We start from the raw sequence: 17,255 nt of genomic DNA, 5'->3' as shown, positions 1-17,255 counted from the left end.
CTCTACCTGCATCTAACCAGCTGCCACCTACCAGTCCAGCCAGCGGGTCCCCCCCAACCCGCCACCACCCATGGCTCACCCGCCAGCCGCTGCTGCCTGTTTGGTGGCCGTGCTGAAACCTAGATGGACTCGTGCCTGTCTGACACTATTAATATCACAACTATTAACTTTCTGTTGTACCTGGTTTGGTAATTTTTATCATTAATGTTTAAAACAGTCTGGCCAGAGGAGGATGGGTCCCCCTTGTGAGTCTTGGTTCCTCCCAAGGTTTCTTCCTCCAGCTCTGAGGGAGCTTTTCCTTGCCACTGTCGCCGTTGGCTTGCTCACGGGGGTCTTTGACGCTTCATGTTATTTCTTCTTTCTTCTCTGTCTCTGTTCTTTATTAAGTAATAATTATGTAAAGCTGCTTTGTGACGACAACAGTTGTAAAAAGCGCTATACAAATAAATCTGACTTGACTTGACTTGACTTGACACTAAACAAATTGTGAATAAAAACTGAATGCAATGATGTGGAGATGGCAAATGTCAATATTTTATTCGTAATAGAACATAGATGACAGATCAAAAGTGTAATCTGAGTAAAAGTAACATTTTAAAGGAGAAATATGTTGATTCAAAATTTCATGGCGTCAACAAATCCCAAAAAAGTTGGGACAAGTAGCAATAAGTGGCTGGAAAAAGGAAATTGAGCATATAACGAACAGCTGGAAGACCAATTAACACTAATTAGGTCAATTGACAACATGACTGGGTATAAAAAGAGCCTCTCAGAGTGTCAGTGTCTCTCTGAAGCCAAGATGGTAAGAGGATCACCAATTCTACCATTGTTGCGCAGAAAGATATAGATACCAGAATGGTGTTACCCAGCGTAAAATAGCAAAGACTTTTAAGTTATCATCATCCACCGTGCTTAACATCATCAAAAGATTCAGAAAATCTGGAACAATCACTGTGTGTAAGGGTCAAGGCCGTAAAACTCTACTGGATGCTCGTGATCTCCGGGCCCTTAAACGTCACTGCACCTCAAACAGGAATGCCACTGTCAAGGAAATAACAGAATGGGCTCAGGAATACTTCCAGATATCAAGATGGCGCCGCTGACGACGGCCGCCGTAACGACTGCTCTGACCACATCTAGCTTTATTTTAGTTAAATTTAGTGTTTTTAGCTATTTTATTCAACCCTTTTCATCATGGCTCGTATTGTATACGACCGTGAGACTCTTCTTTCTGTTAATTTACAATTCACTCACCTTAAATCGCTGCTAACTCCGGATCCAAGCTGGCCGAGAGAAATCCTGAAGGAGGACAAAGGATGGGACGCCGAACTCCACAAGAAGCGACACCGAGGAAAGCGAGCCGGCGTCAGAGACAGACTGAGAGCCAGGGCACACAGGGCACCTCTGCCTAGTATTCTCCTAGCCAACGTCCAGTCTCTAGACAACAAACTCGACGACCTCCGGGCCAGAATCAAGTTCCAGAGAGACATTCGGGACTGCAACCTCCTCTGTTTCACCGAGACATGGCTGAACCCAGCGATACCGGACCACGCCAGCCAGCCGGCCGAGTTCTTCTCGGTACATCGCATGGACAGAACCGTGGAGTCGGGGAAGTCAAGAGGTGGTGGAGTATGTATCATGGTGAACAACAAGTGGTGCGACAGTGCTAATGTTGTGACCCTCGTACGCTCCTGCACACCAAACCTGGAGCTGCTCGCCCTAAAGTTTCGTCCCTTCTATCTTCCTCGGGAGTTCACCTCGGTCATTGTCTGTACAGTGTACATTCCACCCGATGTGCAGAAGGACACCGCGCTGTGTGAGCTTCACGACACACTCACACAGATCCAAACCCACTATAAGGACGCTGCACTCACTGATGTTGGGGATTTTAACAACGCCAACCTCAAAAGTGTGGCAGCGAACTTTCACCAACACATCACCTGCCCCACCCAGGGCCACCGGACTTTAGATCACTGCTACACCACACACAAAGACAGCTACAAAGCGCAGTCAGTACTACCGTTTGGAAAGTCAGACCACGCCGCCATCTTTCTCCTACCAAAATATAAACAAAGGCTGAAGCAAGAGCTTCCTATGGTGAGAGAGGTCGAGCGCTGGACGGACCAATCAGTGGCCACGCTGCAGGACGCTCTTGATGACGCGGACTGGGACATGTTCCGGCGCAGCTCCGATGACGTCAACATGTTTACGGAAGCGGTCGTGGGTTTTATCGGGAAAGTAGCGGACGACACCGTCCAGAAATCTACAATCAAAACATTTCCCAATCAGAAGCCCTGGGTGGATAAAAGCATCCGGGAGGCTCTGAATGCCCGCACTGCTGCCTACAACACGGGACTGATCAGCGGAGATATGCAGGAATACAAGTCTGCGTCATATGGAGTAAGGAAGGCGGTAAAGGAGGCGAAGCAGCGCTACGGGAGGAAACTAGAGTCCCAGTTCCAGCAAAACGACTCTAGGAGCCTGTGGCAGGGACTGAGAACAATAATGGACTATAGGAGCCCACCCTGTGGACTGGGAAGTGCAGACTTGTCTCTGGCGAACGAGCTAAACACCTTTTATGCTCGCTTTGATGCTGCAGCCGGCAACGTTAACTACAGTGACACCGGCACAGCTGATATAGAGGAGCACGTCAGAGAACAAAGAGCCTTCACCATCACAGAGAGAGATGTACGGCGGGTGTTCAGAAGAGTGAATACCAGGAAGGCTGCGGGACCCGATGGCATCTGTGGTCGAGTCCTAAAAGCCTGTGCAGATCAGCTAGCCCCGGTATTCACGGACATCTTCAATCTCTCACTGACGCAGGGGATTGTTCCATCGTGCTTCAAACAGTCCATCATCGTTCCTGTCCCGAAGAAACCACAGCCAGCCTGCCTCAACGACTACCGCCCAGTCGCCCTCACATCAGTCGTGATGAAGTGCTTCGAGAAGCTGGTGAGAGACTTCATCACATCCACGCTGCCCGACACCCTGGACCCGTTTCAGTTTGCATACCGTCCAAACCGTTCCACAGATGATGCCATCGCTCACCTTCTCCACACATCGATGACACATCTGGATGCTGGGATGGGTAATTATGTTAAAATGCTGTTTGTGGACTACAGTTCAGCATTTAACACTATTATTCCCTCAAGACTCACCACAAAGCTGGAAGATCTAGGTCTCCACCCATCCATCTGTGACTGGATCTCCAACTTCCTGACTAACAGACCACAAGCTGTTCGGGTAGGCAAGCATGTCTCACCCACCCTCACCCTCAGTACCGGAGCCCCTCAGGGCTGTGTCCTTAGCCCTCTGCTGTACTCGCTGTACACCTCAGACTGCAAAGCCACTTCCAGCTCCACCAACATCATTAAGTTTGCTGACGACACAGTTGTGGTGGGCCTGATCTCAGGAAACAACGAGAAGGCCTACCTGGAAGAGATTAGAACCCTGGAGAACTGGTGCCAGGATAATAATCTCCAGCTAAATGCCAGCAAAACGAAGGAGCTGATTGTGGACTTTAGCAGGAAACAGCAGAGGAGCTACCAACCTGTCCACATCAGTGGAACGGCGGTGGATAGGGTAGGAAGCTTCAAATACCTTGGAGTGACCATCTCTCAGGACCTGTCATGGAGTTGCCACATCAACACCATAATGAAGAAGGCTCGTCAGCGCCTATACCACCTGAGACGACTGAGGGACTTCAGACTGCCCTCCAAGGTACTACGATCCTTCTACTCCTGCACCATCGAGAGCATCCTCACGGGGAACATCACAGTCTGGTTTGGGAACAGCACCAAGCAGGACAGGCAAGCGCTACGACGAGTGAGACGTTCAGCAGAGCGAATCACTAGGATGGAGTTTCCTGACCTGCAGTCCATCTACAAGAAGCGGTGTTGGACCAAGGCCAAGAAGATTGTGAAGGACCCCAGTCATCCCAACAATCGACTGTTCTCTCTGTTGCCCTCGGGGAAACGCTTAAGAACCCTGAAGGCTAACACAGAGAGAATGAGGAGGAGCTTCTTTCCACAAGCCATCCGTGCCTTGAATGGGGACAGGGACTTAGGACACTAAATCAAAGTATCTACATACACAAACTGGACCCTCACTCATTACAATACACAACCATGGCTCACGGAAAACACACTACGGACAACAATGGAAATATTTCTTTTAACTCACACATACACTCACATACAGATAAATATGTACATATGTATATGTATGTATATATACACACACACACACACACACACACACACAGACACGCACTATTTCATCTCTGTATATATATTTGTATATTTGTATTCTGTACTTTTTTTTGCTTATATTTCTATATTTTCATTTTTATATTCTATTCTTTAACTTAAATGTAACTTATTCTATTTTTATTTTCTTCATTTTTATTTTATTTTTCTTTTGCACTTTTGTACTTCATTAAGTTAAGGTTTAGTTAAGTTTAAATGTAGATTTTTATTGTATAGCTTGATGTGAGCAGACTGTCAAAAAAGCATTTCACTGCAAGTTATACTGTGTATGACTATGTATGTGACAAATAAAATTTGATTTGATTTTGAAATCATTGTCAGTGAACACAATCCACCGTGCCATCCGCCGTTGCCAGCTGAAACTCTACAGTGCAAAGAGGAAGCCATTTCTAAGCAAGCTCCACAAGCTCAGACGTTTGCACTGGGCCAGGGGTCTTATGGAGTGTGGCAAAATGGAAGACTGTTCTGTGGTCAGATGAGTCTTGATGGAACACGGGGACGCCATGTCATCCGGACCAGAGAGGACAAGGATAACCCAAGTTGTTATCAACGCTCCGTTCAGAAGCCTGCATCACTGATGGTATGGGGTTGCATGAGTGCTTGTGGCATGGGCAGCTTGCATGTCTGGAAAGGCACCATTAATGCAGAGAACTATGTTCAGGTTCTAGAACAACATATGCTCCCATCTAGATGTCATCTCTTTCAGAGAAGACCCTGCATTTTTCAACAAGATAATGCCAGAACACATTCTGCAGCAATCACAACATCATGGCTACGTAGGAGAAGGATCCGGGTACAAGGCCCAAGACGATTGAACAGTTAGAGGCCTGTATTAGACATGAATGGGAGAGCATTCCTATTTTTAAACTTGAGAAACTGGTCTCCTCTGTACCCAGACACAGTGGGAAAAATGGCCTTGTCCCAACTTTTTTGGGATTTGTTGACGCCATGAAATTTTGAATTAACATATTTCTCCTTTAAAATGTTACATTTACTCAGATTAAACTTTTGATCTGTCATCTATGTTCTATTATGAATAAAATATTGACATTTGCCATCTCCACATCATTGCATTCAGTTTTTATTCACAATTTGTTTAGTGTCCCAACTTTTTTGGAATCCGGTTTGTACCAAAACATGGCCACTTTTATAAGAGAGCATTAGTTTCTTCTGCCTTCTGCCTTCTTCTGCCTTAGAATGTCTCGTAATTTTGTTTCTAATAAAGAGCTAATAAAGCTAAGAGCCTCACTGACACTCAATGTGTTCGCTTCACCTGAGCTTCATGACTTCATGGATTCTTCCCCACTAAATGGAACGAGCAGATGTATGGATGTTTGTGTAGATGTTTCAGACTTTGGATAGTTGGATAGTTATATGGTGGCCCACAGCACTCCCATTATTTTGACACCCTCTAAAGGAGCATGTTGCACTCTATATCAGTGGATCCACAGTCGTATTGGAAGTTCCTAATTATTGGTTTATTGTACACAGCAAGAGGATAGCTGGTCTTCCAAAGCATACTTTGACATCATAGCCTGAAAAGGGTCCTGAAAGCTTGAGTGCCAAAATGCAGTAGTCAAACAGCTCCCCTTTCCTGAAAAACGTTTCTCTGCATGTTTCTAAATAAAAAGAAAGTTTTGTACAGTGCAGTTGGGTTTCCTGTCTCTGTGGGCTGCATTTGCCCTGATTAGTGAGGGATGAGTGGGGTCCTTCACAATGCTGATGGCCTTGTGCAGAGGGGAGAGAGAAACCTATGATCTTGCTATGGTGTTGCATGGGGGTTTCTATGGTATCCCAGGTGGTGTTGATAAGTGGTTACCATGGTGTCCCATGTAAATGTGTTGCTAGGTGGTTGCACTGTGCTGATCAGTTATTTATCTCAGTAATACTGCTAAAGTAATCTCTGCTAAAGCATGAATAGACTGATAAAGGTGGTTGTTAATGTGTTGCTAGGTGGTTGCTAAGCTGTTGCTGTAAGGTGCCAAACAGGGTCAGATGCTCGCAGGGGTAAAATCTAAAGGAGGCTTTACTGGAATAATCACAGTCCAAGTTCATAATCGATACACAGTCCAAGGTCAAGGCCAAAAGACAGATGAAAGGCAAAAGCGCAAATATCACACAGAGCAATGAATCAAATAAGGGTCAAGGCAAAAACGTAATCCACAATACAGGTAAAGGGTCATAATCAGGAAACCAAAACACAGGCAAAGATCCAAAGGGCAAAGACAGTAGGCAACACTGAAAAACACAAAAAAAAGGTCAATACACAGAAAATACACATAGACTAGTAAACGCTCAGTAGATCTTCAGAACAGGATACATTACGTCATGACATGCCTAATCCTAAGACCGGGCTTAAATACTTATCTAAGATAATCACATGATCAAATGCACAAGTACTAGTCCTTAGAATTCTGGAGAGCAAGAACGTAGATAGGAGCTTGAAGTCACATGAAGAGTCATGTGATCTCCCGGAGAATTTTGGCAGATTGAGTCCGGATGTGAAGAGGCAGTCGGCAGATGTATGACAGTACTTTCCTCGAATGAGGCCTACCAGTACAACCAGCATGCCCACCGCTGGACCACCGAACGGGGAGGTACCCAGACCCATGTGAGCGCCAAACCGAAGGCAGCCATATGTGTGGACCCCATAAACGGGCCAGGAGAGAGCTTGACAGACGGCCTCTATGGCGGGGAGCAGGCTTGTCGAGGTGACTGCCATAAAATTACGCTATTAGAACTGGATCCACGACGTCTCTAGCAGGTACCCAGCATTGTTCCTCCTGGCTATATCCCTCCCAATCCACCAGGTAATGCAGCTGCTCACCACGCCTCCGTGAGTTCATCAGCCTATGAATAGTGTAGATAAGTTCCCCGTCCATCACATCCGGCAGTGGCGGATGCCTTCTCCAAGGGACCTGTCACAACAGGTTTGAGCAAAGATACATGAAACGACCGTGACACTCGAAAGCAAGGGGGTCAGTAGAGGTCACCTAATTTATCCTCTTAACAACTTAAAATTTTCCAACATACTTAGGCTGAAGTTTTCTGCATCCTTCCACGTTCCTAAAGTCCCTGGTGGCCAACCAAACCCTGTCACCCAGATGATAGGTCGGGGCTTCGATGCGGCGGCGGTCAGCTTGCTCCTTACTGTGCTTTAGAGCTTGCTCAATCATCTGATGCACCTGCTCCCATACCTCTTCACTTCTTTGCATCCGTGAGTCCACAGCAGGCACATCAGAGGGAGTCCCAGTCCATGGGGCCAAAGGAGGTTGATACCCCAGAATGCATTGGAATGGTGTCATGCCAGTTGCAGAGCTGGTGAGTTCTAAGCCATCTCTGCCCATACCAGATATCCAGACCAAACTGAGGGATTCTTGTGACAAATCATACATAGGACTTTACCAAATTTTTAGTTCATGCGTTCACATTGGCCATTAGATTGTGGATGATACCCTGAGGTCAGACTAATGGACACCCCTATACTTAGGTAAACTGTGGCCCCCGATCAGACACAATGTCTTCTGGTATGCCAAAAACATACAAAAAAAAATAGCAGTAAATGGTATAAATCTCACGCCTCGAGAAAAACGATCCATTACAGTGAAGACTGTGGTGAAACCCAGTGAGTCTATGGCTAAATGTGACCAAGGGCAATTGGGAACAGGTAAGAACATTACTTTACCTGCAGGTAAAGTTTTGGGTGTCTTAGATTTAGAACAGATCGAGTAGGAAGCTATAAATGTATGAATGTCCCTTTGCATCGACTCTGAAGGGGTACATACATTAATGTAAGATGGTTAATGAAAGTAAAACCCACAAAGGCCATAGAAATAACTTGAATGTGACAAAAGTAATAATAAATAAAAATTCTATGAAAATGAACAACTGAAAATTCAACACTGATTTTGAACCATGCTTCAACAGAATTATTTAAAAAATGAACTCATGAAACAGGCCTGGACAAAAACGATGGTACCCCTGAAAATAATGTGACCAAAGAGACAAGGTGTGTCATCTAATTAGCATCACAGGTGTCTGAAATCTTGTAATCAGTCAGTGGGCCTATATACAGGGCTAGTCACTGTGCTGTTTGGTGACATGGTGTGTACCACACTTATAGACAAGCATGTTAAAGGTAAAGGTTATAAGACCATCCCAAGCAACTTGATGTTCCTGTTACGACAGTTGCACACATTATTCAGAAATATAAGATCCATGGGACTGTAGCCAACCTCCATGGAAGTGGCTGCAGGAGGAAAATTGATGATAAATCAAAAGGACGGAATAATATGAATGGTAACAGAAGAGCCCAGAAAACTTTTAAAGAGACTAAAGGTAAACTTCAAGCTCAAGGAACATCAGTGTCAGATCCCACCATCTTTTGTTGTTTGAGCCAAAATGGACTTCATGGGAGATGACCAAGGAGGACACCATTGTTGAAAACAAATCATAAAAAAGCCAGACTGAAATTTGTCAAACTACATGTTGACAAGCCCCAAAGCTTCTGGGAGAATGTCCTATGGACAGATGGAACTTTTTGCCAAGGCACATCAGCTCTATGTTCACAGATGGAAAAATTAAGCATATATAAAAAAAGAACACTGTCCCTACTGTGAAACATGGAGGAGGCTCTGTTATGTTCTGGGGCTGCTTTGATGCATCTGGCACATGGTGTCATGAATCTGTGCAGGGTACAATGAAATCTCAAGACTATCAAGAGATTCTAGAGAGAAATGTGCTGCCCAGTGTCAGAACGCTTGGTCTCAGTCGCAGGTCATGGGTCTTGCAACAGGACAATGACCCAAAACACAGCTAAAAACACCCATGAATGGCTATTCTGAAGTGGCCTTCTATGAGCCCTGACCTAAATCTTATTGAGCATCTTTGGAAGGAGCAGTTTGCTCATGAGGAGTGGGCCAAAATACCTGCTGAGAGGTGCAGAAGTCTCACTGAGAGTTACAGGAATCGTTTCATTGCAATTATTGCCTCAAAAGGTTGTGCAACAAAATTAATATTTTGTTGCACAACCTTTTGAGGCAATAATTGCAATCAAATTAATTATTTAATCAAAATATAAACTCATAAAACAGGGCTGGACAAAAATACTGGTACCCTTAACTTAATTCTGTTGAAGTATGGTTCAAAATCAATGTCAGATTTTGTTCATTTTGTTCATAGAATTTCTATTTATTATTACTTTTGTCATATTCAAGTTACTTCTGTGATCATTGTGGGTTTTTCTTTCATTTACAGAGGGGTACCAACAATTTTGTCCATGTGTGTAAGTCCTATCTACTGGGCACTGAATGGGGATGACAACATTATCCAATTCCTTGTTAATAGCCTCATCTATTTCCCATCTAATAGAGGATACGGACACTTCCGGAGGCAGGATGGGAAGTACTGGTTCAATGTCCATATGATTATGTTGATGAATGTGTGATAAAGCATCTGCCTTAGTATTTCTGGAACCAGGTCTACAAGTAATATTAAAATGGAAGCATGCGAATAACAAGGACCATCTTTCTGCACATTCTTTCTGCGGGTGATAGTTTATGTGAGTTAAAGGCGACCGGGTACAAGTTAAGAGGATCTCCTGTACACTGTGACAATATTGCCCCAACACCTGTCTCAGAGGCATCCACCTCTACCGTGAAGGGTTGGGAAGGATAAGGGTGTTTTCAGATTGGGGCTGCTGTGAATGCAGCCTTTAAGGCTTGAAATGCCTTCTCAGCCTGTTTGGTTCATTTAAGTTTCCTTGGCCCTCCCTTGATAAGGGATGTGAGTGGTGCAGCGACAGCACTACAATTGCGAATAAACTTATAGATGGTAGTGTGATGCTGTGTTTATGGTGTGCACTAGATACTGCAGCATACAAGAATCCTCAGCAGTAATCAACGCTGACCAGCCCCGCAGTATAAATACATGGTATAGTATGGTATATATTATAGTAAGGTGTAGGTGTAAATGTATTAATAAGCAGGTCACTGTATCAGGGTTCCAATCACTGATTAGAATTCTGACGACGGTGACTCTGGAGGTTAGGAGTTCAGGAAAAGTATGTTGGCCTCAATTTCATCTGAGTGATAACAAGACAAAACAACTCTTATGAATCTTATGAATCCAAAATAGTAAAGACAGTCAGCAGGAACACAGAATCATGTTAGAAAATATATGATGTGGTCAAACTCCAAATTCTTTGGTCAAACTTAGCTAAGGAGCATAGGTATGCGTCTACAACTGTGGGAGTCCGTACATGTGGGTGTAGGAGTGTGTACGTGTATGTATGTATGTGTATTCATATGTGTGGAGGTGTATATGTATTTCCGAATGCCGAGAACAAAAGAGAGGTGGGGGGGAGCGGCGGAGTTCAGCGATTCTCTTTTGAAACCCAATGCTGTGTGTATGATCTCAAGGGGTGCAAGGCTTTATCCAACTCACGTGGCAGAGTGGAACAAAAGCCAAGCCCTCGGAGGGAGATTTAAACACCCAAGATGGCGTGTAGAATCCATGAGCAATAGTAAGAGAAGTGAGAGTGAGAGAACAGGAATGATCAAACGCTGTACTTTGTCTAATCTAATCAGCGTAAACAAACAATCATTCAGACTAACGAATCACTATTTTCAGGAGCACAACATCTATTGAATATCTCTAATACTGCCAAGATGTACAGTCTTACTTTTAGATGAGTGTCCGTTGGCGCGTGATGAGCGCGAGGCTCGCAGCTTGAGGTATTTCTCAGAGCGCGACAAGTGAAGGTTTTGACAAAACACGTCTCCTTAAGGTTTCAGGTGTGCAGTCCGTGGTCGGAGGTTAGATCACTTGGAAGATCCCTCGTAGTTTGTCCCGGGGATGATTCTGGTCGACTACGAAAGGAAACTTTGTGGAGGTCCGGCCGTCAGCGATGTTCCGAGGTCAACTGTTTTGGTTACAGTTGAGTAAGCTTGGCTAGCATTTAAAATAATAATGCGTTGAAATGAGCGGCGGTTCAGTCTAAGTGCACAGGGCCCGAGTGCAGAACAAATACCTTTGTTGTCCACCGATAAGGGATTAAAGACCCCCTTCTCTTGTGGCTATCACCAAGTACGCAATGTGCCAGAGAGAGCGAACAATGGGTGGTTGAGTGATTTAAAGGTTTCACCTGGGTGACGTATTACTGTACCTGCGTCTGGTGATACTGTATCTGTACAGTATCGGAAGGGGGCCCCTTATCTGTGGAGGCAGAGTACTGACAAAGGTATATACTAAGATAAGGTATATACTGTGCTGTAGTGATTGGAGTGATGCAACAGATAAGACCAGTACTTGCTAGCAAGCTACCACGCCATGTGAGAGACTGGGGTTTGATTCCCGGTCTGGGTGACTATGCTGTGATACACCAATCAAAGTCCTTGGGCAAAACTCCTAACACTACACTGGCCCACCTCTATGATACCATTAACCTTTTAAGTCGCTCTGGATAAGAGTGTCAGCTAAATACCATAAAATGTGATTGTGACTATATCATCTTCAAGGACTCTCCAGTGCTGTAATTCACTATATTATTTAGCTATGATGTCATGGAGTAATTTTCAGATATAGAAAAGAAAATATTGAAGAATTGAATATTGAAAATTACAGGCCACATCTTTTTTGTCTGGTCTAAAAAGTCATGACAACAATATCTATTCATAATATATAATTTGTTATATATTTTGTTTTATATAAAATACATTTAAGGACATTCAGTCTGTGAAATGATCAACATTGATGGACTAAGACAACTATATTTCACCATTTGTGTTGGACACAGATGGAATTTGGCCTCTGCCTTTAACCTATCCATGCAGTGAACACGCACATAAACGCTAGTGAGCAAATACAGAGTGGACAGTGAACACACATGCCTGGAGTGGTGGGCAGCCATTGCTGCAGCGCCCAGGGAGTAGAGAAAGTTAAGGGCAAGTGGCAGCTTAAAAACCCTAGGTATTGAACCCACAACACTCTCATCAGTAGACCTATGAGCCACCACTGCCCAACCTCATGACACTGCGTTACAGTTGTGGTTTACATCTGGAATATTATTAATGGTGGTGTAGAGAATCAGTTAAGAAAGAGAACGTGGAGGTTCAAATTTAGCTTTGATGTCATGGATGAATGTTAAATTAGGACAGACATAAGAAATATTTTTTATATGAATATATATGAAAAAGATTTAACGTGTGTATTGTTTTATAAAATAAAAATTCATTGTCACCCTATTTAAGTAAAACACAGCCTAATGACAAATTAGCGGTTTAATTTAGCGATGCAACCACAGTGACACTGCTGTTGATCTCACCTAATCCGTCCATTGATCGGTTAAAAAGTTGGTTAAAAAATGCTGAAAGATGGAAATGTTGTTTATTGTTGCTGCGCTGCAACAATCTGAACATTATGGGTATTCCACATCAGTTTAGTGTACATCATCTGTACATCATGGTACAGTACTATTTAATATTCACTTTTTAAAATGTGAAATGGTGCTAATCAGTCTCAAGATTCCATATTCACCTTGTAGCTCCTGTGCAAAACTAAACATAAATTTTTCCTAGTTAATTTTATAGGTGTGTTCAAAAAGCCAAAGAATAGAATTAATTAAATTGTTCATTCAACTAAAACAATGTCAACTGTTTTCTTTAATAACACAGATGTATAATAAGTATAATTGTTTAATTGGAAGACTTAATTGAATATTTTTGGAAGAAACAAAGATTAAATTACAAGTATGGGGTGGTCCCCTTTGTCCCTGACTATGAGGTGTGTTTTTTTTGTTTTTTTTTCTTGACTACTATGTTTCTGATTGGGAATTACAACTTTACATTCAAACAGATTTCAAAATTTGCGGATTCATAACCTGATATCCAAAAACAGATTCAAGGATTTTTTATTAGATTGAGGAAAGATAAACATACTGAAGGACAAAAGATTATGATTTTTGATTTCTTTTCCCCTCATTTGATAATGCAGTGATTTTATACCAATACAAAATTGGAAACCAATAATCAATGGTTTTTAGGGCTTGTTTTTGCTATTGTAATTTTGTTATATCCTTGTCTTTTTCAAACTATAGCCAAGCTTACTGTAATACTCTCCCTGAGTGAACAGCCATTGAAGTCTCTTTCAGAATCAATGTAATAGTATGGCATGAAGTTACAGTAAAAATACATATACAGCATTCATGTGTTTTTGTACAGTGTAGCTGAGTTTCCTGTCATTGTGGGCTCCATGGCACAGTAGTAGAGTGCAGAGTCTGATACTGCAGCAGGGGAGATCTCCAGACTCACTTTTGTTTCAGGTATATTCACTGTAGCTTTAAATTGTGGAAATGAAGGATTTGTTTGACTTTTAACACCTTCTACTGGAACTATTGTCAGCAAATGCTCTGGTCTGGATCCTGGATACTGTTGATACCACTGCAGATTGTTTACTTTATCATACTTGCAGGACAGTATTACGGTCTCATCCATAAGAGCATGTATTTGGTTTTCCAGTGGTACTACTGACTGTCCAGAACAGTTCCCTACAATAAAAAACAAATACGAAAGAAGTGTGAATAGTGTTTTTATAAAAGATAAACTGCAACTCATTACTGACTGCTAATTCATCACTGGTATACACATCAACACAATGCCAAAAACATGCATTTAAAAACAGACATTTATTTCACACACATAAAGATCTAGTTCATTAGACTTACCAAGTATTATCATAAACACAGCCAGAGAGCAAAGATACATCATGGTGACTTCAGTTCAGATAATGAGGAGAGATTTGGGTGCTAGTTTTCAAGCATGTAAAGACTCCTCCTACATTTGTTATCAGAACAGAGGAATGCGGCTCAGGAGAGAAGCATAGTTGTTTAAACCAAGTGCTCACAAAATATATAACAGTACAATCAACATGTATTAGATTGGTCTACATTGCAAATAACATAATTGCTCCAGTAAGTATTTACATTTTTCGAATGAGTTCACACATTATTGGAAGGGTATTATGTATGTGTGCTCATTATGTTACACTTATGTTATGTTATTATTACATAAGTGTATTAATACATTTATTTTTAATACACTACATATGTTTAAAGGAGAAGCAGAATTCATACTGTCTGTGAATTCATTGAATAAACTGTAGTCTCAGATTTTCATTGCAAATGCATAACTAGCCTTGACCCAGCAAATCCAGGAGAATTCTGCCATCTTTTGGTGGTTTGTGTTTTTTGAGGATTAATTCTTCTTGCATATATTTTTACTCTAATGTAAGCTAATGTAAGCAAGCTAAGGAGAGTACATTTATTTTGTTATCAGACATTTGAAAACAAATGACAGTCAAACAGATCACCCCACCTGTTAACATTTATATAGTAGGTAAAAAACAGTTGACATAGTCAGTCAGACATACCACTAATCATACCACTTATTATACCATTTATTTGTTTACTCTTCAAAAATACAAGGACGCCCTAACAATTTTACCTTGTTTGGTCTAGACCTTCAGACTTTTCAGTTTGGTCTGAACCAGAATAGCAAGTGTGAAAGGTGCCATGAATCACGGTCCAGACCAAAGGGCCAATATTTGTTCTGAGCAAAAGAGGTGGTCTCAGTCTGGATCAACTGAACCAAAGTTTGGTTTATTTGGAGTGTGAAAACCCTTTTAAGCTGGTTCAGACTTTTGGACCAATTATAAGAAGTTGAGGCAGGCTATTATACAGTGTTGTCTTTCTGTTGGTGTGTTCTGCGTCTTTCCACTGGAGACTGGTCACTTTATCATACTTGCAGGACAGTATTACTGTCTCATCCATAAAAGCATGCCTTTGGTTTTCCAGTGGTACTACTGACTGTCCAGAACAGTTCCCTACAATAAAAAAAAAAAACACGAAAGAAATGTGAATAGTGGTTTATAAGAGACAAACTGCAACTCATCACTAACTGCTAATTCACCACTGACATACTTAGACACATCAACAGAAAGCTAAAAACACAAATATATTTCACATAGATAAAGATCTAGTTAATTATGCTCACTCAGTATTATCATAAACACAGCCAGAGAGCAAAGAAACATCATGGTGACTCCAGTTTAGATAATGAGGAGAGATTTGGGTGCTAGTTTTCAAGCATGTAAAGACCCCTCCTACATTTGTTAAAAGAACAGAGGAATGTGACTCAGGACAGAAGCATAATAGTTTAAAACTGTCTAGGAAGAAGTAACTGTCTATAAAAGCATGCATTTGGTCCTCCAGTTGTGTTATTGACTGTGCAGAACCATTCTCTGCAACAAAATAAAAAACAATCACACAAACAATTCTTATATTTTCCTCTTGTGAAAAATAGCACCATATAAAATCTGAAATAACTTACATCCATTTAGCAGACGCTTAATCCAAAGCAACACAGAAATGTAATACATACAACCATACACCTCTGCAAATATCATCAACAAAAGCTGACAATGCCACTGCAGATAATTCACTCTCCAGTAGAGAGTAACTGTCTCATCTTTAAGATCATAAGTTTGGTTTTCTAGTGGTGTTATTGACTGTGCTGAACAGTTCTTCACATCATCTTCTAGTGCTGCGATTCACTATTAAAAAGGAAATTATTAGTAGTATTAGTATTATTATATTACATATGAACTTCCATCCACCTACTTCATGTGTCATTGCAGCTCTGAGAATGTGGAGTCAGTTGGGAGAGAATGTGGACATTTTGGACAGTGAATTAACACGCAATATTCCACTAATGTGAGGTTCTTCAGATATTTGCATGCAGGACTCACACTCAATGACAAAGGAAAATTTGCTGTTAATAAACTTGAAATCCTAGGAGATATAATAAGCCTACAGAAAAAAACCTAGGCTATTATCAACACGCCAGAGCCATAGATTGTTAAGGGTGTGAGAAGCTCCATAGGGATAGTGCATTACGTTGGCAAATTCTCCCCTCAACTACATACTCTACCAAAACCATGAGCTCCTGAAAAACCACAGTACCTAGACATGGGACCCACAGCAAAATAAGTCTTTTGAGGATGTCACAAAGAGCTTAGCTAACCTGTGATTCTGTCTAAATACAGTCCAGAAAAACAAACCCTTGTATTAGCGGATGCTTCCTCATATGGTCAAGGAGATGTGCTCATGCAGAAACAGCAAGATAGGGAATGGGGACCAGTTGTGTACATATCTAGGAGTCTGATGGCCATAGAAGAAAAAGGCACTTGGTGTGACTTAGACATGTCAAGTCAAGTCAAGTGGGTTTTATTGTCATTTTAACTACATACAGAGTACACAGTAAAACAAAACAACGTTCCTCCAGGTCCATGGTGCAACATAGACAGTGCATACAAAACACAAGTGCAACACAAACAAGTGCGGACAGACAACACAACACAGTACAGACAGAGAATAATAAATAATTGCTGGTAGTGTGCAAATTCTGCAGTGTGTAATAAATATTGAGTCCAGTGAGGTAGTAAAGTTATTAGTGCAAATGCTTTGTGCAAAAAAAAATGCTTCCCATTTTATCTGGGGTAAATGGTTGGAGAGAGAGAGAGAGAGAAAGAGAGAGAGTGTGCATGTAGCAGAAAAGACATCAGGTCAGAAGTTGAGTTGAGTTGAGAAGTCTGATGGCTTGGGGGAAGAAGCTATTGCAGAGTCTGGTCGTGTTGGACCGGATGCTGCGGTACCTTCTTCCTGATGGCAGGAGGGAGAACAGTCTGTGTGAAGGGTGGGTGGAGTCATCCACAATGCTGGTTGCTTTGCGGATGCAGCGGGCAGTGTAAATGTCCATAACAGAGGGGAGAGAGACTCCGATGATCCTCTCAGCTGTCCTCACAATGCGTTGGAGGGTCTTGCGGTTAGAGGCTGTGCAGGTCCCAAACCAGGCAGTGATGCAGCTGCTTAGGATGCTCTCTATGGTCCCCCTAGGGTGAGGATGGGTGGAGGGAGACGGGCCTTTCTTTGCT

This window comes from Salminus brasiliensis, chromosome 9 (genome assembly GCF_030463535.1).
Source record: "Salminus brasiliensis chromosome 9, fSalBra1.hap2, whole genome shotgun sequence".
NCBI lineage: Eukaryota > Metazoa > Chordata > Actinopteri > Characiformes > Bryconidae > Salminus > Salminus brasiliensis.
The sequence above is the reverse complement of the archived record's forward strand: the minus strand, read 5'-3'. Positions refer to the sequence as shown.